Source organism: Trichosurus vulpecula, chromosome 5, assembly GCF_011100635.1.
Source record: "Trichosurus vulpecula isolate mTriVul1 chromosome 5, mTriVul1.pri, whole genome shotgun sequence".
NCBI classification, from domain to species: domain Eukaryota; kingdom Metazoa; phylum Chordata; class Mammalia; order Diprotodontia; family Phalangeridae; genus Trichosurus; species Trichosurus vulpecula.
The window spans coordinates 47,329,923-47,354,432 of record NC_050577.1 but is presented as its reverse complement, the minus strand read 5'-3'; the positions used below and the strand labels follow the sequence as shown (position 1 = coordinate 47,354,432).

The 24,510-nt window shown below is 41.2% G+C and overlaps 1 pseudogene; it reads left to right on the top strand.

Annotated features, from left to right (window-relative positions):
• Positions 1 to 8,659, top strand: part of LOC118850869 — a 9,113-nt pseudogene extending 454 nt beyond the window's left edge.
• The last annotated feature ends 15,851 nt before the right edge of the window (positions 8,660 to 24,510 follow it).

Below are 24,510 nucleotides of genomic sequence, written 5' to 3'. Positions count from 1 at the left end.
TAACTCTTCAATCGGATTTCCTATTGCACCCCTCCATACATTCTCTAGTCAAGTCAAATTGGACTGCTAGATTTTCTCCAGAATCAGCATTCCACCAGACTGTCTCCCATTCCCCACAAATCTTGTGGTCTTTCTTTTTTAATAGACCCACCCTCATTTCCAGCTGTTACCTTATTTGTCCCCTCATTACTACTTTGTTATCTCCCCATCTGGCAGCAAGGCAGTCAATCCCACCAGAGCTCCTAGGAAAGGGGAAGGAGTGGGAGGAGTCCCTGATGCATTCCAGAAAGAGGCCAAGCAAAAACTTAGGGGAAAAAAAAAGAAGAGAGTGGTGGAACTGAGGCATGGCTTCTGTAAAGAGTCTGTCTTCCTTGGTCTCAGTTACCCAGGTCATCCTAGAAATAGCTCTCCCCACTGAAATGGCTCCCTGACCCCAAGAGACCAGGGGGTGATGCTAAAGCAGCTAATTTATCTTAGGAGAATCAGCAACCAGGTGGGTCTTCTTTGTCCTCTTAGCAAAGTGCTAATGGGCTTGTTGACACTTTATGGGAGGAAGCCTGTCTTTGGCTCACCAACCCCTCCCCAAAGCTAAAATGTCAAGGAATGCTGGAGTTGCTGTCTTGTCCCACTCTAGCTCTTTCTGTATCCCATCCTTTTGGTGTTGGGCACCTCTGGGTTGATTTATGGGAGCAGGAAGGAATAAGGCCACATCTGTCCAGGGACTTAAGTGGCATATTCTCTTTGGAATCATTAGTACCATCCCTCTGGAGTTGGGGAGATTTGGGGGACTATAAAGTGTGTCTAATCCAATGAAATCTGCTAACGTTTCTCACTTGTAGAAAGGATGAGAAGTATCTAGCACCTAGCGAATCCATGATACTGTCATTCCTGTTCCCTCACAGGGTACATGGTCCCTTGATGAACTCAAATCCAACCCCTACCTTACCTCAGAGTGGTATGATGTTAATAGTTCTGCAGTTCAGGCGTTTTGTATGTGGTAGTGATGCCACATGCCAGTTTTGTTAGAATGGCCCTGCTTTACTGGTTGTATGTACTTCAGAGTGAGTGATTTTTATTTCTAGACCTACTCTGAAAGGGAGAATTTCAGGGATTTATAAAGGAAAGAAATCTATTTTTAGGCACACACACACACACATACATACATACATACATACATACACACAGCCCTCCCCCAAAGAGAGATGGTCACTTTGAGCTCTCATTTAAACCCCATCCCTGACCGCAGGAGATAGACAACATAGGGTCCTGTGTGTCTAAGGTGTTATATTTTCCTATACCTAGGATTAAATTGTGCCTATTAATTTTACTTATAAACAGGAATGTTATAACATGGACCAAATTTGAAAGGCTTTTGTGATGTGTGTGAAGACAGGCAGACCAGGGACTGAACAAGATATAAAGAGAATAAGAAACTGGCTTGAAGAGTGTAAGTTTGAATGTATATCATGCATTGATCCTAATGAAAAGGTAAGCATTGAGACCACAACATTGGTACCTGACTTTTATAGCCTACTTCCTCTTTCATGAGGTCATCATGAATATTATCTGACCAGCAAAGTCTTCTTCCTTTGAAAACCCTGATAAAAGAATCATGGCACTTTCATTGAGGGACAAGTGTCAGGGAGTTAATGAGTTCTACTATATTCTCATGAGTTTTTTTAGCCTTTTAAGTATTTCAGTGGTATTTAAGGCCTAGAGAACCTATTGTTTTCCTAACTTCCACTGTAAAGGAAAGCCTTTCTGTGTTTCAGGAACATGAATACTCCATTAATTGCTTTGATTCTACAAGATTTGCAGAGCTGAGTAGAATTTGAGATTCATGGCTAGGTGGATGGGTTACTACAGAGTGCCGCCTACTGGTTATCTCCATTTTGTTCCCCTTTAGCCTGGCTTTTACCCTTCCTGACTGGGAAAGACAGCCCTGGGAAGTCAATCCCTTTGCCCTGGAGGTTATCAGCGGTTCCTGTTGTGAGAAACATGGTTTTGGGGATCACTGGACTTCCCCAAATTGTGAGAACACGCAGCTTTGGGGATCATTGGACTTCCTAGGCAGGGCCAAAGTCCTGAGGAAGAACCCTGTGATAATCCCTAGGGAAGGCTGTACAGACCACAAGACTCCTAGAGGAAGACTATGTGGTAGCCCCCCCCCTAATCTGTGGGGATCACAGGGCCTCCTAGGGGTCAGACCCTAAGGAGGACCCAAGTGATGGCCCCTTAGGATGGCGGTAAGATCACAAGGCTCCCAAGACAGGGTCGGAAGTCCCAAGTGATGTCCCCTTAAGAAGGCCATGCAGACCACAGAATTCCCCAAGGGAATCCAGAGTGGTAGCCCTCTTAACACCACAGTGGGGATCACAGGGCACCCCAAGACAAGATCCAGGAGTGAGCCCGGCAAGCTTCCGCTGCCTGTTGCTTCCCTTCACTTGACCTTAGGAAAATCCATGTGATTTGCCCATTCTCACCCAAAGAACTCAAGACCAGAGTGGGCAGAGGAAGGCATTTTATTACACTCCTCGAGAGAGCAGGTGTAGTGCTCAGGGGAACACTCACACTGATACAGCTGCAGGAGCAGGGGTAACCATTCCCTCCACTCCTGATAGAGGCATGGTTAGTTTACAGTCTTTGTTTTTTACATAGTTTTCCTAGGTTATACAGTTTATATAAATAGGATAATAAGGATACAGAAGCAAAAGTGAAGTTAATTAGATTTTCCTTGTCTCAGTTTAGGATTAAACTATATTCTTTTACTTCCCCTACTTTCCCTCTTTAACATATGCAAATTATACAAATCAGTAGGCCTGGATTCTTGACCAAGAACAGACCCTAGATAAGCTTGAACTGGTTCAAGAGGGTTTGGCCTCTCTAATTCCATAGACTGCCTTCTCAGAAAGTATGCACATGTATACAAGCCTCTGACCTCTCACCTGACCGACCTTGAGGCCTGGTCTCTCCTAAAGCTGGGGTGGGGGAGGGCGGGGAAGCACACCTTTAGTTCTGTGGAAACAAAACTCCTCCTCCCATTTCTTACACTGTACTCCCAATAAATAATATTTGATTTTAGTACATTCATTCATTCAATTTTATTTTTGCAAACAACATATGGAGATTGCATTTCTAGCTTGTGACTTGAAAATTCACATGAAATTTACATTAGGTGCCACATGCAGTCATATAAAATAATCCCAAGGTCCCACAGTTGTAATAAGAATGAAATGTTTTACTCTTCCAGTTTTTTCTTGCTTCTTAAACCTTCTGTGTTCCTGAGTGCCAGGTTTCTTTTCAAAGCTGCCCTCAAAGATGATGATGATGATGATGCCATCTTAGACACTCACTTCCTTTTAAGGGTCTCTATTTTATGTTAGAAGATAAGCAATCAGTGTCACAAGTTGGGCAAAGTGAGGGAATTCCAAGAGCTACTGTAGATAATACAAATGGTTATGGATCCATCTTTTGAATAAACACATTTTTCCATGCTATTTACTGCAGGAGTTAATGGAGAAATTAACAGAGTTTTGAGATGGAATAAATGGAATAAAAGATGATGTTAGCTGCTGCCTTGTTACTCTTATGGCCCATGGAGGAAAAGGCTTTATAAAATCAGTATTAGGTGAAAGAGTCATCTTATCAGACATTTCTGAAATGTTCAACAATGAAAACTGTCCAGCACTTCAAGGGAAACCCAAAATCTTTGTAATCCAGGCTTGTAGAGGAGGTAAGCAGAAGGAAAAAGAACACATCATGAGTGACAGAGAATTCTTAGGCTTCACTGCATGCATTTTCTTCTTGTCCCTAGGAAATCCTGACCCTGATTTTCATCCCAGAAAGACTTTCCTTTTTCTGCTGCCATTCTTCATATCACAAGAGGAAATACTTATTAGCTGCCTCTTTATCTCCATAAAGATATCAAATTGTCTATGTTTCTAGCCCCAAAATACCGTAATGGTAGGATCTTACAAGTTAGAGTGTCTTGGGTCCTTTTAAGTAGATCTCAGTATTTAAAGATCTAAGGTTTTACTGCTTTTCCACTATAATATTCCCCTCCTACTTTTTATGGGTGTTCCCCCCATGGCTTTGTCTCCTTCACTCACTTTGGGATAATTTTTTGTGGTTTCTCAGGGCCTAGCAAAATGCAGTGGAAAAGGTACTGTGTTTTGAGGCAGAGGACCTGGGTTTGAATCCTGGTTCTGTCATTTAAAAACGTACTAATAATAACTGGAATTTTTATACAGACTTGAATTTTGCAAAATGCTTTACTTACGTTATTCATACTAACTCCCTCTGTGACATTGGGGAAGTCATATAACCTCTCTGTGGCTCAATTTCCTTATTTGTAAAATGAGGAATTGGGCTAGATTGTCTCTAAGTTTCCTTCCAGTTACAAATTTATGATGCTTAGATCCTACTAGCCTCTAACATGGTGAAATTGCTAGTAGCTGGCCTACCAATGTAGGAAGGTTACTGAGGAATGATTCTGTTGATATTTGTGCAGTTTGCTCCTTGGACTGGGATCTGGCTTGCCTGGCTTTTCTGGAGCTATTGGGGCCTACAATTGTGAACTACCCTCTCCAATGTACATACAGTGACATGGGCTTGTTTTTAATATGTTCATTTGGCATTGGAATCAGATTCCTGGATGATTATTTATCTCACTGTCTATTCATGTCTAATGTCACAAAAACAGATAGAAAAGACGGTGGTGTTTTTCAAGCCAATGATGAAGCAATGGAAGTGGATTATTCAGAGAAAAAGGGACTACCCACATTCGTTGATTATTATCTCATCTATTCCACCCAAGAAGGTAAGACAATGAATTTTATGTGTTGCTGAGACATGTTAAGTGAAGGTGATCATGATTTTTCAAAATCCAGTTGTGGTTCTTTAGGTTTCACATGTATAGTAAAAGTGTTCTTGCTCATCACCCTGTAAACATAGATCACCAAAGACTAACATAATTAATTCCACATAACATCTTTTTAATGGACAACTGATTCAAACCACTAGGGTTTTTGGCTTTCTGGTCAACCATTTGTGCCTAGGCAAACTCCCACTGGCTCTGTGTTTAACATTTCAATCTCTTATTGAGATGAAAGCAAAGATGGCATAATTATACAATTTTCAGATGACACCAAACTGAGAGTGCTACTAAGTTAGATGTCAGAATGATCTCAACATGACAGAATTTTGGTCAAAATTTAGTAAGAAGTAACTTAACAGAGACAAATAGAAAGTCTTAATTCAACTATATAATCAAAATGTAGGGGTGGTATGGCTATAGAGTAATACATTTGAAAAAATATCTGGATTTTTTAATGAACTATGGGCCAAACAGAAGTCAACATTATATGATATGGTAGACAGAAAATGCATTAAGAGAATGTATTCAGAAATTGTCCGATCATCCCATTTTCCTCTCTATGGTCAGAGCACACCTGGAATATTGTGTTCAGTGCTGAGTACCTCAGCAGGCCGCTAGGTGCTGCAGTGCCTAGTGTGCCAGGTCTGGAGTCAGAAGGACTCATCTTCCTGAGTTCAAATCTGCCCTCAGACACTTACTAGCTATATGATCCTGGGCAAGTCACTTCACCTTGTTTACCTCTGTTTCCTCATCTGTAAAATGAACTGGAGAAGGAAATGGAAAACCACCCCAATATCTTTGCCAAGAAAACCCCAGTGGGGTATAGACAGGACTAAAACTATTCAAGAACAACCACCTCATTTCAGGAAAGATATTGATAAACTGGAACAAGTAGGAGTAGAGTGATTAGAATGGTGATGTGTTTTGAAGATTATTTGGGGATGTTTAGTTGGACAAGAGAAGGTTGGGGGTGACATGATAACTGTTGTCAAGTATTTGAAAGACTACCATATGTAAGGGTGATTAGATTTATTTGGCTTGGCCCTAAAGGGCAGAAATAGGAAGAGTGGGTGAAAGCTGAAGAGAAGCAGGTATAGGTTTGATGATGGGGAAAACTTCCCCATATTTAGAGCCATTTGCAGAGTAGGCTGGATTGGGAATTGGTGGCAGCCTTTACCCTAGAGACCTTGGAACAAAGCCCTGATGACTATTTATTTGTCAGCCATATTGTAGAGTAGATTCTTGTTCAGGAATGACTTTGAGCAGACAGCTCTTGATGTCCTTTCAAACTCTGCAATTCAGATAGTGTGCTTGGTGTCCTAGTGCCCCCTAGGACCAATAGAATAAAGTATAAAGGGCAAAGGCATATTTTGGGTTACTGTCAGTAAAGCTCACCAAACAATTAGTGCTGTCCAAAGAGGAATTGCCTGCCTTAGTGGATAGATAGTAGGTTTTCTCTTACTTGAATTCTTTGGGTGAAGGCTGACTGACTGTACGCTTGAGGATATTGTATAGCACATTCTTTGGTATGGAATCCCTTCTTACTCTGAGCAGGATGCTCTAGGGACTAGCCAGGTACCTTATGGGGTCTATGTGAGACTCTAAAAGTTGTAAATTCTTGGCTGAAGCATCACTGGGAAAATATAGGCTAGGCTTCAGATAATATCTGGTGTCCTTCAGACTATTTTACTGGACAGTGAGAGGCTTTTTCTGGTTCTTGGCCCACTATAAATGAGTTACTGATCTCATCTGCCATGGATTCTTTATGGGCTATGCACTGAGACTTCTTAGTGGACTGGTAGGGTTAAGGGCCCAACAGATTTGGGAAGCAACAAAAGTCCAAATACTGGACACCTCAATGACAATTTAGAAATGTCCTAGTATTTATACAATGAAGGGGTATCTTGCAGGTTTTCCTAGATTCCGTGTGTATGTGTGTGTGTGTGTGTGTGTATATGTATTTTTAGAACATGTAAGTAAAAAATATAAACAATATTTTCATTTCTACACTAGTAGATTATGTTGCTTTATGCCACCTGAAAGGTGGTTCTGTGATGATTCAAGAAATAGATGAAGTTTTTGGCAAAGGGGCAAGAAGCTGCATGTTGTGGATTTTTTTACTCAAGTGAGTTATCAATAAATGGATTCATGCTCCATGTTATGCTATTTTTCCTCCACTAATTAACAAGCTTTTATTTCACACTATCAGCATATTCAGTGGAGTTCCCTAAGTAGGACTTGTGTATGTGTGTGTGCATGAGGGCTGGGTGCCTGCACTCTTCCTTGAAGTCTTTCTCCTCCTGAGATGATGTGTTCTTTTCTGAACTCTTCTCATGGTTGTTTTACTTCCTCAGTAGATTTTAGACGTCTTTTAAGGCAGGATTGTGCAGCCGTTGGTGACCTCAGTAAACAAGGGGCTGAGGTGTTTATTAAGTAGACATTTTTCACTTTTTCACTCTCTCATCCCTTTCTATCCCATCAGTGTCAAATTATTGTCTATTAATGAGAATATATCAGACTGGAAGTAGGAAGAACAACTCAGCCCCCATGTTCTTTGGGCTGAATGAAGGGAAATCAGTGTCAAGTTGATTAGAAATCATCATCATCATCATCATCATCATCCTTTACATTGCTATCGTCCTCTACAGGAGAATTGTCTCCTCCCAGAGAATTCCAGAAAATCCTCCCAGGCCTCGAGCCAAGACTGTGGATTGTTAGGACGACATCTGTTACATCTGTCCTCTTCTGTCCACTCATGCTACAGCACCTAGTTAAGACCCTCCTTAGTTCATGCCAGGAGGCTGCAGTACCTCAAGTGGTCTCCCCCTTTCCAGTCTCTCCTCTACACAGTTATCCCAGTAATCTTCCTGAAGTATTGATTTCAACATGTCATGCCCCTGCTGAAGAAGTTTCAATGGCTCCCTATTGCTTCATTTGACATTTAAAATCCTTTACATTCTGGCTAACTTCTCCCCTCTCCCCCCCTCCCCTGCTTTCTTTCTCCATTTCAGCCAAACTGGCCTGCTCTCTGGTCCTGTAGCCTCAGACCCAGTCTTTGTCTCTTCCTTGGAATTTACTCTGTCTTCACTTCTGCCTCTTGGGATCTCAAGCTCTTCTACTGGATTTAGCTCTGGGTTACTTCCTATACAAAGGTTTTTACTTAATCTTCTGGGGTTCTTTGAAATCTGCCTTAATCTCTCCCCTCCCCCATTACTTTGTCTTCATTTTGCATATACTCCTTATATGCTTATTGATGTGCATATTTTATCTGGCCTTAGAATGTTAACTCCTTGAGGGCAGGCACGGTTTCTTTTTGGTCTTTCTTTCCTCCTTGCCTGGAATTAGGCCAGCTTAGAGCGTCCTGAATGCTTTGTAAGTGATTGTTTAATAATCAATAAACATTCATTAAGTACCTATCATTTTTCCAGACCCCAAAAGTGGCAAAGTCCAGTCCTGCCCTGCAGAAGCTCGACCATCTAATCGCTGAATTGAATTTTACTCATTTTCGGGTGTAATTTGTGCTTTTCCCTTGCAGGTGAACAACAGAGTGGTGCACACAGACTTCTACATGAATAAGAATCCTGTAAAGGTGGTACTGGTCATGGAGTCCACTCTCACCAAAGCTGTGTACTTTTGACACTTGGCGGAAGAAGACGAGGAGGTGGGGGATTTAAAGTACAGAATAATTTGTTTCTGCAGTAGCATCGTGCTTCACACTGTATAAAACACTAGTCCTTATGTACGTTGGTTGGAATCTGCTGGGGAGGTTGCTATGATGTACACATCCTAGACGGTAGATGAGATTGAGACCAGATGTGAACTAAAGACAGAGGTCTCCGTATAGGAGTTCTTTCTGTCAAAAGATGAATTTCTCCAATTGTTTTTTTTTTAAATTTATTTTCATGTTTCTAGGATTTCTTAAAAAATGTTTTTTTTTTACTACTTGAACTTTTAATTCCTTTTATTAAAAAAAGTTAAACCTTTGTTCCCTGAGTCATTTCAGATTCTACCGGCCACAGGAGGATAGAAATGGGCAAAATCAGTCCCTGACATCAAGGAACTCTCAGTCTAATGGGAGGGACAAGTAAATGACTGTGTTTGTGTAGATATGTGTGTGACTATTTGCATATGTGTATATTTATGTATAGATACATATACACATATTTACACGTACATATACACACACGCACAGGGTGTTTCAGCTATTAAATCTTAAAACTGCATGAAAATTTTTTGGGTACTATGATATTTACCTCTGTGTGTGTGTGTGTGTGTGTGTGTGTGTGTGTGTGCATCCACACATATGCGTGTAAGGGAGGATGAGGAGACAGGGTGAAGGGGGAAGGGGGAGGGGTGAGGGAGAGAGGGAGAAAGGAAAAGGAGAGAAGGGGAGAGGAGAGAGAGAGAGAAAGAGTGGGGGAGAAAGTAAATGGAAGGTAATCTTAGAGAAATGGCACTGATGAAATGGTAAGGAAAGCCTAATAACTAACATTCATATGACTTTTTTGGACATTTAGGTAGGGGCAGTAGGTAGAGCACCAGGCCTGGAGTCAGGAGGATCTCAGTTCAAATGTGCTCTAGCTGTGTGATCATGGGGAAGTCACTGAAACTCTTCTTAGCCTCAGTTTCCTCATCTGTACAACGGGGATAATAAGTGCATCTACCTTTCCAGGGTTGTTGTAAGGCTCCAATGAGACAACGTTGTAGAGTGCTCAGCACAGTGCTTGACAGATAGTAAGCACTATGTAAATATTAGCTGTTGCTATGGTTTGTAAAGCCTTTCTGTTGTGGCAGCTCATTTAATCTTTACAGCCACCCTGTGAGTTAGCTGCTATTATCACATCTGGATTTTACAAATGAGAAAACTCACTAACAAAGGTAATGAGACTTGTCTAGGGCCACAAAGCAAGATTCGGATCAGTCTTCCTGGCTCCTGAATGAAGCCAACTCATTCCCTTTTTTCAGCCTCTTGAGGCACACACCTCCACCCTAAATATTCTCTCTCTCCCTCTTTTAAAATTTTATTATATATTTTTAACATTCTTTTAAAAATACATTTTAAGTTCTAAATTCTCTCTTTCCCTCCAGCCTCTCCGCAACCCACTGAGAATATATCAATTATACACAGGAAATTATGCCAAATATTTCCACATTGCCCATGTTGAAAAAAGATGCAAGAAAAGTAAGGAAAATGTAAAAATTATACTTCAATTTGCACTCAGAGTCCATCAGTTGTCTCTCTGGAGGTGGATAGTATTTTCCACCATGAGTCCTTTGGAACTGTCTTGTCAGAGTCGCACTTGATCATCATTACAATATTGCTGTTACTGTGTAGAATGTTCTTGTAGTTTTGCTCACTTCACCTTGCATCAGTTCCTATGAATCTTCCACAGTTTTCTGAAACCATCCCGCTTGTCATTTTTTACAGTGCAATAATATACCACAGCTTGTTCAACCATTCCCCAATTGATGGTCAATCCCTCCATTTTTAATTCCACTTAGCTATTCTCTAAGGTCTCACTCAGGCCCCAGTTCTTCCATGAAACTTTCCTAGGCAGTTTTAGCAAATACTGTTTTCTCCTTTCTTTAGTGTCTGACAGCACAATTTAGCATTTGCTACATACTGTCTTATTCTCAAATTATTCCTTAATATCACAGGTACTAGAAAAGGACTGATGCTAAGGAATCATCTTGTTCAATCCCATCATTTAAACAGATGAGAAAACTGAGACATAGAGGTCACCCAACTAGTTCATGATCTTTCTAGGTCTGGCCCTGAGTTCACAAGCTTATAAGAGCTTTTTCTGCAAAGAAGTTGAACTTTTCTGTAAGATATATCAATTCTACCAGTAACAGACCTATTGATATTTTTTTTTGATGAAAATGCAGATATATTTGGGAGGAAAATGTGATTAGAGACATAGAAAATCATCCATTTAACTCTAAGTATTGTTATAAAAATGTGATTCTTTGATTCAGGGACATGTCATGAAACATCAGATTTGTGTGGCCTTTAGTAAAATTCAGAAATGTATGTGAAATGGAAAAAAAATAAAATAACTCTTCCCTCAAACTTTAAAAGATGGAAATGACAAATATTAGTCACAGAATTTCCTATCGAGGTGCTAATGAAGCTCTAATTTTCTTTTTTACATTTTTATTACCTTTTATATCACCTTTTCCCCCTGAATATATTCTCTCTTCTTGTTAGTAGATTGCCTTTTTGTAATAAAGAATTTTGAAAGGAAGATAAAAAAAATTCAGCCAAACCAACTAACCCATCAAGAGAGTCTGATAGGATATGTAATGCTCCATATCCATGGTCCTTAATATGTTCATAGAAGGGAGGAAGGTATATTTTTTCATTTCCTTTACAATTCCAAATTTGGTCATCTTAGTTACATCCTATTCATTTTCTGTTCTCTCTCTTGTAATGTGGTATTGTTTTTTGGAGTTCTGCTTACTTCATTCTCCCTCAGTTCATATGAAACCCATGCTTTTCTGATGCCTTCATGTGCAGTATTTCTTATGGCACAATATTCCGTTACATTTAAGTACCACAACTTATTTAGCCAATCTGTAATTGACAGATATCTGCTTTGTTTCCAGTTCTTTGTGTGGCCCTGATTTTCATAAAGTTAAGTAAAGCTGGACTGAAGTCTTGGGTGCTTCTTTCATTTTCTGATGTGTCCTACTACTTTTCTTTGAGCATCAGGCAAATGGAGAAAGATGTGTTCTGATAGTTAAAATATTACACAGAAATTATAACCAGGAGTAATCTAAATGGGAGGACTGTACCAGAAAGGAAGGAACCAATACAAGAATGAAAGGACTTAGTGACTAGTTGGATATGGGGTAAAGGTTAGGAGTGGGAAAGGAAGCTTTCGATTTATAAATCTGTATTTTCACATATATTATTCGTATCAAGCATTTGCCATAGAAGTATAAAGGGGTGATAATCTTCAAGTACCTCTGAAATTAGACTCACATTGCTGACTCATCATCCACAAAAAAAACCAACAAAATATGGGCAGGTGGGCTTGCAGTAAGCAAAGGTTTACAGAAAGGTCCTTTCTCCTTGAAAATGCCTTCCACATGGGGGGCAGAGCCAAGATGGCAGCTGGAAAGCAGGTACTTGCCTAAAGCTCTCCCCCAGGACCCTCTGAACACCTATAAAAATGGCTCTGAACAAATTCTAGAACTGCAGAACCCATGAAATAGCAGAGGGAAGCAGGGGTCCAGCCCAGGACAGCCTGGATGGTTGCTGGGTAAGATCTGTCACATGGACCTGAGAGCGGAGTGGAGCAGAGCCTAGCATGGGCTGCGCCTGGACTAACAGACCAGGAGCTAAGTGGAACAGGCCCTAGCACCCTGAATCAGTGAGCTGTGGCAGTTACCAAACTTCTCAACCCACAAACACCAAAGACAACAGAGAAAGTTAGTGGGAAAAACTGTGGGGACAGAGTGAAAGGAGTTCACAGTTTGGCCAGTGCCCCAGGGGCAGTGGAGGGGGTGCAGCTCTGAGGACAGCTGCAGTTACTTCTGACCCCAGGCCCACCTGAAGGGAGGAATTAAGTGGCGTATCAAAGCGGGAGTGCAGAGCCTGCTTAGATCTGAGTCATGGTCTGGGTTAGCGGTTCTTGGGGGAGTAGGAGTGCTGGTGTGGCAGAACTTACTGTGTAGAAATAACTCTAAAACAACAGTGCAGCCCTGCAAGTTTGAGACTACTCTACAAGCAGTCATACCCTGACGAAAAACTCAAGGGTCAAGTATTTGGCTGGGAACGTGGCCAGGCAGTGAAAACGCTCTCGGATTCAGACTCAGACTTTAGAATCTTTCTTTGGTGACAAAGAAGACCAAAACATACAGCCAGAAGAAGTCAGCAAAGTCAAAGAGCCTATATCAAAAGCCTCCAAGAAAAACATGAATTGGTCTCAGGCCATGGAAGAGCTCAAGAAGGATTTGGAAAAGCAAGTAAGAGAAGTAGAGGAAAAATTGGGAAGAGAAATGAGAGTGGTGCAAGACAACCATGAAAAACAAGTCAATGACTTGCTAAAGGAGACCCAAAAAAATCCTGAAGAAAATAACACCTTAAAAAATAGACTAACTCAAATGGCAAAAGAGTTCCAAAAAGCCAATGAGGAGAAGAATGCCTTGAAAGGCAGAATTAGCCAAATGGAAAAGGAGGTCCAAAAGACCACTGAAGAAAATATTACCTTAAAAATTAGATTGGAGCAAGTGGATGCTAGTGAGTGTATGAGAAATCAAGCTATTATAGAACAGAACCAAAGGAATGAAAAAAATGGAAGACAATATGAACTATCTCATTGGAAAAACCACTGACCTGGAAAATAGATCCAGGGGAGATAATTTTAAAATGACTGGACTACCTGAAAGCCATGATCAAAAAAAGAGCCTAAACATCATCTTTCAAGAAATTATCAAGTAGAACTGCCCTGATATTCTAGAGCCAGAGGGTAAAATAGAAATTGAAAGAATCCACTAATAGCCTCCTGATAAAGATCCCCAAAAGAAAACTCCTAGGAATATTGTTGCCAAATTCCAGAGCTCCCAGATCAAGGAGAAAATATTGCAAGCAGCCAGAATGAAACAATTTGAGTATTGTGGAAACACAATCAGGATAACACAAGATCTAGCAGCTTCTACATTAGGGGATCAAAGGGCTTGGAATATGATATTTCAGAGGTCAATGGAGCTAGGATTAAAACCAAGAATCACCTACCCAGCAAAACTGAGTATCATGCTCCAAGGCAAAATATAGATTTTCAACAAAATAGAGGACTTTCAAGCTTTCTCAGTGAAAAGACCAGAGATGAATAGAAAATGTGACTTTCAAACACAAGAATCAAGAGAAGCATGAAAAGGTAAACAAGAAAGAGAAATCATAAGGGACTTACTAAAGTTGAACAGTTTTTTTTTTAACATTCCTACATGGAAAGATGATGAGTATAATTCATGAGACGTCAGTATTAGGGTAGCTGAAGGAAATATACATACATACATACCTATATATATGTATGTGCATGTACATATATGTATAGATAGATAGATAGATAGATAGAGGGCAAGGGGATTTGAATATGAAGGGATGATATCTAAAAAAAAATAAAATAAAATTAAGTGATGAGAGAGGAATATATTGACAGAGGGAGAAAGGGAGAGATACAATGGGATAAATTATCTTGCATAAAAGTGGCAAGAAAAAGCAGTTCATTGGAAGGGAAGAGGGGGCAGGTGAGGGGGAATGAGTGAATCTTGCTCTCATCGGATTTGACCTGAGGAGGGAGTACCGTACACACTCAGTTGGGTATCTTACCCCACAGGAAAGAAGGAGGAAGGAGATAAAAAAGGGGGGACAATAGAAGGGAGGGCAGATAGGGGGAGGAGGTAATCAAAAGCAAACACTTTTGAAAAGGGACAGAGTCAAGGGAGAAAATTCAATAAAGGGGGATAGGTTAGGAAGGAGCAAAACATAGTTAATCTTTCACAACATGAGTATTGTGGAAGGGTTTTGCGTAATGATACACCTGTGGCCCATGTTGAATTGCTTGCCTTCTTAGGGAGGGTGAGCAGGGAGGGAAGAGGGGAGAGAATTTGGAACTCAAAGTTTTAAAAGCAGATGTTTAAAAAAAAGTTTTTGCATATTGCATGCAACTAGGAAATACAGTATACAGGCAACAGTGCATAGAACTCTATCTTGCCCTACAAGAAAGTAAGGGTAAAGGGGATGGGGGGAAGTGGGGTGATAGAAGGGAGGGCTGACTGGAGAATGAGGCAATCAGAATATATGCCATCTTGGAGTGGGGGGGGAGGGTACAAATGGGGAGAAATTTGTAATTCAAACTCTTGTGAAAATCAATGCTGAAAACTAAAAATATTAAATAAATAAATAATAATTGGGGGGAAAAAAAGAAAATGCCTCCTACAGGCATTCCAATAATCAAAGATTCCTTTATATTAACTATCTTGTTTAAAATGCAAATACATCTTCTGAAGTTTTGTTTTGCTTGTTTATAGAAATAGGTGTAGGCAGTTTCCTGTTTGGAAACTCTTTCCAGTTCAGATCTGCGTTTCTCTTCTACTTAGTAGGGGGTACCCCATGGGGACAGGTGGGGGAGGGGCACACATAGCAGAGGCCAAAATGAAAATGTGACTGTTAAAGAGGATTCTTCCTCTGCTAATTCATATGGGCACCTGTCCTGGAACTTTGGGGCACTTGGAGGTCAAATGACTTGGCTAGGGGTCCCATGATCATCCTGCCTTCAAGGCCAGTTCTCTCTACTCTGCCTCTCCATAAGGTACTTTCGGTGTCTTAGAATACACATAAATGCCCATGAGATCCAGCTGTGCTGTAGACTGTGTGTCAGGCAGGTTCCGACCTAGCTCTTGTTTTTGCTCTCACTCCTTCCTTTACAATCCACTGCAAAATGTGTCCCTGCAGTTGGATCTACTTCAGGACTCTCTACTACATGAAGCAGTGCTTTCTCATGCCCCCTACAGCCTTTCAGTCTGTCATGCTGGGTATCGGCTCCCAGGCTGTTGCAGGTGTCTGCTTGTTACCTGTCACTGTGGTGAAGGCAAGGTATGAGGTGAGTCTTGGACTTTTGAGCTAAACGCTGCCTGTGACTGACCCTGTGGCATTAGGATCATCAAGGAGAGGGCCTGGGAACATGTACTGGGCAAGGCAAACCCTCTCTGAAGCTCAGGTGGGTTTATAGCTTTGCACGAGATGATATGATTGGGATGCCATGAAAAGAGGGCTGAATTTCGAAATTAAGGATCTGGGTTAGAATCCAGGCTGTGCCATTTGTGGCCTGGGTGACCTTGGGCGAGTCATTGTACCTCAGAGGGCCACCATTTCCTTATCTGTAAAATGAGGGGGTTGGACTAGATGACCCTTATGGTCCCTTCCAGCTCTAAAGCTGTCATCTGTCCATTGTCAGGCATTTATTAGTAAGTGTCTACTGTGTGCTAGGTATTGTGGACACAGACAAAAATGAAAATGTCCCTGCCCTTATGGACCTTTTGGGTGAGATAACAGGTAGGTCTATGAGAATATTCATAATAAATATAAGGGGATTTTGGTGGGGGAAGGGGCTGGGAGTACAATCTTGGATCATCAAACTTAATCCAAAACACAAAGTGGGCCATGTGCGACTCCATACTCTGCTATGCATGTCTCCCAAAGTCCTTTAAGTTGTTCTAAGTGATGAATTACCTGTGGGAGTCATTGGTCTTACCTATACTTTGTAGAGTGAGAAATATGGCTATGAAAGCATACATGGCGCCCTGAAGAACACCTATCAAACAGAAGGGCACAAGGGCATGTTCAAGGGATTGACAGCCACACTCATCCATGATGCACCCTTTTCTGGGAACTACCTAATGTTTTACAACCAGAACAAAAAGCTTGTAATGAAAGGTAGCATTTCTTAATCATGCAACTCAGATATAAAGATATAAAGACAGAATAAAAGAATTCCTCCCCTCAGGGAGCTTACAGTCTATTAAGGAAATACAACATTTATGTAGAATAGTAACTATCAAGGGCAAAGCCAAGATGGTGGAGAGAAGCCCGGAAGTTGCCTGAGCTCTTCCTGGTTTCCCTAGGAAACAACATTAGATCAAGCCCCAAATTGGATTCTGGAGAGACAGAATTCAGAAAAAGACAGAGTGAGAAAATTTCCCAGCTTAAGATCACTTTGAAGGATTTCAGGAAAGGTCTGTCTTACTTGGTAAAAGGGGAGTACAACCCAACACACATTGTTTCTGAGGGAGCCAGCAGGAGGCTTTTAGCCACAGCAAAGATCAGCAACCAAGGCCCCTTGGTTCTGGCTTAGCAGGCCAGCTATGAGGCCTCCAGCCTCAGAACCCAGGCAACAGCAGGCATGACTAGTCGAGGGTACCTCAGTGCAGTAAGCAAGCCTCAACACCTGAGGCCCCAGTGCACAAAGCCAGTGAACAAGTCCCTGGCCCCCAGTACAAGAAGCTTGGGACAATGCCCCCTGTGCTCCAGCAAGAGAGCTCAACTTTAAAAGCCAGGAAACAGGCCAAAAAAAAAAAAAAACTAAGCAAGAAATAAAACAGAGCCTCGACCATAGAAAGCTAGTGTGGTGACAGGGATGTTTAAAATACAATCTCAGGGGCAGCTAGGTGGCCAGTGAGTAGAGCACTGGCCCTGGAGTCAGGAGGACATGAGTTCATATCCAGCTTTAGGCATGTGACACACTTACTAGCTGTGTGACCTTGGGCAAGTTACTTAACCCCAATTGCCCTGCCTTCCCCCTGCAAAAAAAAAAAAAAAAAAAACAAACAAAACCCCCACAAACTCAGAAGAGGACAACATTGTCAAAATCCCTACATTCAAACCTCAAAAGGGAATATGAATAGGTCTCAAGCTCCTTCTCTTGAAGGAGCTCAAAAAAGATTTTAAAAGTCAAACAAGAGAGGTAGAAGAAAAATTGGGTAAAGAAATGAAAGATATACAAGAGAGAACCAGTAGCTTGGAAAAGGAAAGACAAAAATTGGCTGAAGGAAACACCTCCTTAAAAAATACAAATGGAAAAGAAATCAACAGAAGAAAACAACTCTTTAAAAAATAGGATTGGCCAAATGGAAGAGGAGGTAGAAAAGCTAACTGAAGAACATAATTCCTTGAAAATTTAAATTAAACTAAATTAAAAATTAGCTAATGATTTTATGAGATCAAGAATCAGTCTAACAAAATCAAAAGAATGAAAAAAACAGAAGAAAATGTAAAATGCCTTATGGGGAAAACAACTGACCTGGAAAATTGATACAGGAGAGATAATTTGAGAATTATTCAACTACCTGAAAGCCATGATTAAAAAAAAGAGCCTGGACAGCATTGTGAGAAATGTGGTTTTGGGGATCACTGGACTTCCTAGGCAGGGCCAAAGTCCTGAGGAAGAACCCTGTGATAATCCCTAGGGAAGGCTGTACAGACCACAGAACTCCCTGAGGAAGACCAAGTGGTAGCCCCCCCTTAATCTGTGGGGATCACAGGGCCCCCTAGGGGACAGACCCTAAGGAGGACCCAAGTGATGGCCCCTTTAGAATGGCAGTAAGATCACAAGTCTCCTGAGACAGGGTTGGAAGTCCCAAGTGATGTCCCCTTAAGAAAGCTGGGCAGACCACAGGGTTCCCCAAGAGAATCAGGAGTGGCAGCACTTTTAAGGCAGCAGTGGGGATCACAGGACACCCCAGGGCAAGATCTAGGAGTAAACCCAGGAGGAGCTTTCACTGCCTATTGCTTCCCTTTACTCAACCTTAGCAAGATCCATGTGATTTGCCCGTTCTTACCCAAAGAACTCAAGACCACAGTAGGCAGAGAAAGGCATTTTATCATGCTCCTTGAGAGAGCAGGCATAGGTCTTACTGGAACACTCACACCAATACAGCTGCAGGAGCAGGGGTAACCATTCCCTCCACTCCTGCTAGAATTATGGTTAGTTTACAGTCTTTGTTTTTTACATAGTTTTCCTAGTTTATACAGTTTAAACAGGTAGGATAATAAGGATACAGAAGCAAAAGTGAAGTTAATTAGATTTTCCTTGTCTTAGTTTAGGATTAAACTATATTCTTTTACTTCCCCTACTTTCCCTCTTTAACATATGCAAATTATGCAAATCAGTAGGCTTGGATTCTCGACCAAGACCAGACCCTAGATAAGCTTGAACTGGTTCAAGAGGGTTTGGCCTCTCTAGTTCCCCAGACTGCCTTCTCAAAAAGCATGCACAAGCGTACAAGCCTCTGACCTCTCACCTGACTGACCTTGAGGCCTGGTATCTGCTAAAGCTGGGGTGGGGGGTGGGTGGGGGAAGTACACCTTTAGTTCTGTGGAAACAAAACTCCTCCTCCCATTTCTTACAGCATCTTTCAGGAAATTATCAAGGAATATTGCCCTGATATCTTAGAACCAGAGGGTTCATTAGTCATTGAAAGAATCAACTAATCACCTCCTGAAAGATCCGGAAATGGAGACTCCAAAGAATTTGTAGCCAAATTTCCAAAATTATCAGGTCAAGGAGAAAATACTGCAAGCAGCCAGAAAGAAACAATTCAGTATCAAAGAACTGTAGTCAGGATGACACAAGACTTAGCTTCTACATTAGAGGATTGGAGATACTAGAATATGATATTCAGGAAGGCAGAGGGGTTAGCATTACAACCAAGAATCAACTACCCAGGAAAATTGAGCATAATCTTTCAGGGAAAAGATGGATATTCAATGAAATAAGTTACTTTCAAACTTTTCTGATGAAAAGACCGGAACTAAAGAGAAAATTCGATCTTCAAATACAAGACTCAAGAGAAGCATAAAGAAAGCAAACAGGAGAGAAAAAAATCATGTTATTCAATAAGGTTAAACTGTTGGACATCCCTACATGGGAAGATGATACTTGTAACTCTTGAGAATTGTATCCTTATTAAGGTAGTTAGAAGTGGTATACATAGACAGAGAGTGTGGATATAAGTCGACTTTGATGTGATGATACAAAAGAAAAAATTAAGGAGTAGAGAAAAGCAAATATTGGGTAATTTGAAAAGAGTGAGAGTAGAGTGCTTTCAACTAGCGCATTGTTGGAGATAGTATGACTTTACTATTTGGGCTGCAGGCATGTACTTCCCTGGAGGATGGGTAGGTCAGATATTGAGGGATCATGGAATTTCAGAGTTGGAAGGGACCTCTTCTGCCGTCTAGTTAAACTTGTACCTCAAAAAAGAAATCTGCAGCATGATCATTACTTGGTCATTTAGAGTTTACTGAAAGATCTCCACTAAGCAGGAATCGATTCCTTGAGATAACCCATTCCACTTTGGGATATCTCTAATTTTTGGGACATTCTACCTTCTGTGAAATCTCAATTTCGCTTTTTGCCATTTCACCCTCTGCTCCTAATTCTGCCCCCAGGGGCCAACTCTGAACATAGGAATTCCATGGCCCCTTCATAGCTTTTCAAATGTGCCTTCTCCCTGACTGTGCCCATTTGTCTTCCCAAGCATTCCTGATCCCAGTTTTCCCATGGCCTGAACTTCAATCTCCCTTCACCATCCTCATTGCCCTCCTGGACATGCCAGTTTATTAATTTCCTTTCTGAAATGTGTCTCCCAGAACTGATCATAATACTCCAGAGTAGCTTGACCAAGAGTTCAGTGGGAATCTCAAATTATTCCTGGAAATTCTGCCTCTCCTAGGTCATTATGTTAGCTTCCTTGACTGCTGAACACACTGCTGGCTCATAAAGAGTTTGTTCAAAGTACTGTCATTTCCAGTCATGTCTGACTCATGACCCTATTTGGGATTTTCTTCCTGAGATATGAGAGTGGTTTGCCATTTCCTTCTCCACCTCATTTTACAAATGAGGAAACTGAAGCAAATGGGGTTAAGTGACTTGCCCAGTATCAGAAAGCTAGTGCCTGGGGTTGACTTTGAATTCATGAAAAGGAATCATCTGACTAAAGGCCAGGCGCACTATCCACTGAGCCATCTAAAGAGTTTGTGATGTCCACTAAAACCTGCCAGAGATTTTTCATATGAAGATCCCTCTTTAGGGTGTCCTAAAAGTCTTAGTGAAGTTTAAGCCGTGGTGGGATTCAAACGAATCTAATCCAGTGCTTTATGCAGCATGCCATGTTGCCCCTCCTGCCTCTTCATTTCACAAGATGAGTAAACTGAGGTTTGAGTGACTTTGGGAAAGATATCTTGGTCTCAGGGGACTTCACTATTCCTCTATTTCAGAGTGAACTAAAATCTGAAAATGGTTTTTAGGAACCTTTCCATATAATTCTTTGAGCCAGGGTTGCCAGTGTCTGTAGAAAAAATTATGTCTTTATCATCTCTAGTGAATTCCCACCTAGTAACCTTTTTGGTCAACTTGAGGAAAATTGAAGATTGTCATGTCATTCCTTTGTTTAAAAATCCTTCATTTGTTTCACAGATTCTTCATTCTAGCAAACACCTCCTGGGGTTTACCTCAGGGGCTTCTCTTCCTTCTTGAAGCTTTCTCTGGCCTCACCCTCTTTCCCCATCCTCCTCATTGCCAGTTGCTGCTGTTCTCACCCTTCACGTGTCCCCTTTGTGTTATATTTATTTTTGTATGTGTTCCATTCTTCCAGTAGAATACAAGTTCCTTGAGGTCAGGGACTTTTTGTGTTTTTGTCTCTGTACTCTCAGTGCTTGGCACAGTAGCTGGCACATAGTAGGCACTTAATGGTTGTTCTCTGAATTGAATTTTCAGTATTGCTCATCTAGAACTTTAGAAAATAATTAGAAATGCCTCATTTTCTGGAACTGTATAAAAGCAGGAAGTTGGTGAGGCTTAATTTGATAGTTTCATGCATTCCAAAGGAACCATACCAATAATAAATTTTTTTTGAGGCACTGGTTGAGAAATTTGCAGGGAAGTTAATGGTAGAAAATATGTCTCTCTTCTCCACCTTTAGTTCTTATGGGATCAGAGGCTTTAGAGAACTTCTGGTCAAATCCCTCATTTTACAAATGAAGAAACAGGCCCAGGGAAGGTATGACTTGCCAAAGGCCAAGATGTATGCATCAGAAGTAGAATTTGAACCCAGACCCTTTGATGGCAGAGCCAATGCTACAGCCACTGTACCACGAACATTTAAAGACTGATGGTTCATTGATAGCGAGTTTTGAAATATTGAATGGAAATCAAGAAAAAAAAGAAACCACCTTTTGGGGAGATCTTCCAAAGTCCTTGAAGATTTTTTTTGGTTTCAGAACCTTAAGGAAGGAAATCAACATGAATATTCAGGCATGGTGTATACTGAACTTCTTAATGCAGCCTAATCCCCCCTGGACTTTGAAGTTCTCTCACTTCAATGAAAAGCAGCTTACCCTTATCATGGCACTTTATTTTAAGAATAATTTGGGTGAAGTCAGATTAAAGTGGTAAGGGATAGGATGTACCATGATTCTAATTTTGGCAAATGTGATGAGCCCCTTGGGTCAGTGAGAGGTTATAGAGTTATTGATTACACTTTCCCCAGGCCCATATTAAATGTACCTCTTGTAATCTGGTAGATACTTAATGCGTCTTCCCTTCCCTTTCACCAAGGAGTGACACAATTTGCTTCAAAGCTTATTTGACCTGGTTGATTGTGGTGAAGTTCTTCAAGGCTTGTATTTGATATGCTTACATCCTGAGAAAGAAAGAAAGCTGTCTTGGGAATCTGATTCGTATTTCTCCAATGTGCATGATTTCAAAGCTGGTAAAATGTAACTGACTAAATAGAGTCTTGACTCCACATGTTGCTTGTGTTTCTGGCATTATATCGAAATAAAACTTAATGGAAATGAGAGAAATTGGAAACTTTACAGGTTTATAGACTGTGGGAAAGAGCTAACACTGCGCAGGTGATTCTCTAGTTCTGTTTCTCCTCTTATCCACAAAACCTTAGTATGGGGAAATAAAGTTCATTTTATTAGTCAATTACTTGGCTAATAAAATTCATTAAAGTTTTGTGATTGGAAATGGTTCATCTCTTCTTTTAGGAAGAGTAGGAAATTAGTAAGGTTCTTCCTTTGTACCTGGTTCTGCCAAGAAGATCTTTGTTTCTTTTGTAATAACCCCCATTCCTGTTCATAAGCTCTCAATTCTAAGCCCATTTTGGATACTTAATAGAGCCTTGTTATTTTAGAAGACATCTCTATGGGGAAGGGCGTGTGGCCACATGGATGTGTAGATGAAACATTTATTTAGTACTTCCTTGGTACCAGGCACTGTGATAAGTGTCCAGGATACCAGTACAATAAAAAAAAGGCAATCCCTACCTTCAAAGAGCTTCCGTTCTAGTGGGTTTAGAAGGGGCTGAAAGGGAGACAATTCTGGAGAACAAAGAATGGAATTGGGAATGGCCTGATGGTCAGGGCCAGGGTCTCAACAATCAGAAGAGAGGGCTGTAGGGCAGAGGCATCACTAGGGTGAGAAGGCTTCCAGAGAAAGGAAATGAGAAATGATCAACAGATGCATCAGCAACACTTTGCCTCTTTGGAGAGTTAACTCTGGACCTAGGGTCAAGCAGCAGGAAAAGGGCTACTGCTGCTACCACCCATCTTGCCATGTTTTTCCTCCCTCCTAATAAGTCAGGCTCTAGCCAGAATTAGATTCCTGCTCAAATACAGGATTCTGCTGCCTTTCTGCTTTCCAAACTGAGGCTAGCTGGGAATCTCTGTGTCCTTTGCCCTCCTGCTCAGATTCTTGGTTGGCTAACTTAACTGTTCTTATTCCTGACAGCATCCTGCATTGTCTAGGGAGACCTGGAGCTCTGTATTGATTATACAATTCCTGAAGAATGCTTTTATAATTGGATGGATGTTCTGTTTGGGAGAACACTAATATTTGGATGAAGGAAGGGTAATCTCAAAGGCTAGTATGTTTTTAAGAGACCTATAAATCGGAATCATAACTTTAATACCTCATTCATCTGCTTCTATCCGTGGAATGTGGAGGGCAAAGGGATGGGCACTGCAAAGATGAGGTACAACGTGAGGCTTGATAATACTAATTTGAAGTTGGTGTTATGCAAAGAAGGGTTTTTTTAACATCTGGTTTTGCCCTCCCAAATGTCCTAAGGGAGAGGGGGACTGTTTGTAACAAAAGGAAAGAGCAGTGGCTATGCAGTCAGGAAACCTGGAGTAGACTACTCTTTATGGGACCATAGATCTAGTGTTGGAAGGCACTATAGTCCAGCCTGCTCATTTGGGGAAACTGAGGCTAAAGAATTTCAAGTGCCTTTGCCCAAGCCCTCTAAGGTATCATATGACATAAGTATGATTTTAATACAGGTCCTCTGGTTCCATAGCTGGTGGTCTTTCCCAGGTGTTCCCCTGACTTCCTCAAGGAGGTCACAGAAAGTGGATAATAAACCCCCCCAAGACTGACATTAGAGGGTTAGAGTGAGGAAAGGGCTCTGCAAGCCAATATTTCAAGGGTCTGTAATTCCCTCCTATTTTATAATCCCTCTTCTATCACAGATCACAGCCCTCTTTAAAGTTTTTGAGAGGTATTGCAGCCAGAAAGTTCATCACCTTGCAGCCACCCTGAGTATGAGCCTCCCCAAAGTTAAGCTTGGTCTCATCAAATCGGCATCTGACAACCCATCTCCCTGCGCAAACTCAGGGCCTTTTGGAGTGGGTAGAACCTTCCAGAGACTATATCCCACTAGAATAGAAACTCAAGAAGCTAGGTGGAGACTTCAATCAAAGGTTGAGGCAGGAACAAGACATTTCTTGCTGGCTGTCCACAGAAAAGTGGTCTGACTCAGGTTAGGTATTGATGAAAAACAAAGTTGAACTAGGTATTATTGAGGCCTTAAAAGCCATGTTTGAGGAGTTTAGACTTATTCTATAATGGTTATTAATGATCATAGAATAGTCCTACCCCTACATTTTTGCTCATTTTGTAGATGACAGCCAAAGAGATTAAATGACTTGCCCTGGGTCACACAGGAATTTTTCTTTGGAGGTAATCAGAAGTAAGTGACTTGCCCAGGGTCACACAGCTAGTAAGTGTTTGAAGAAGAATTTTGAATCCAGGTCCCCCTGACTGGAGAGGCAGTGCTCTATC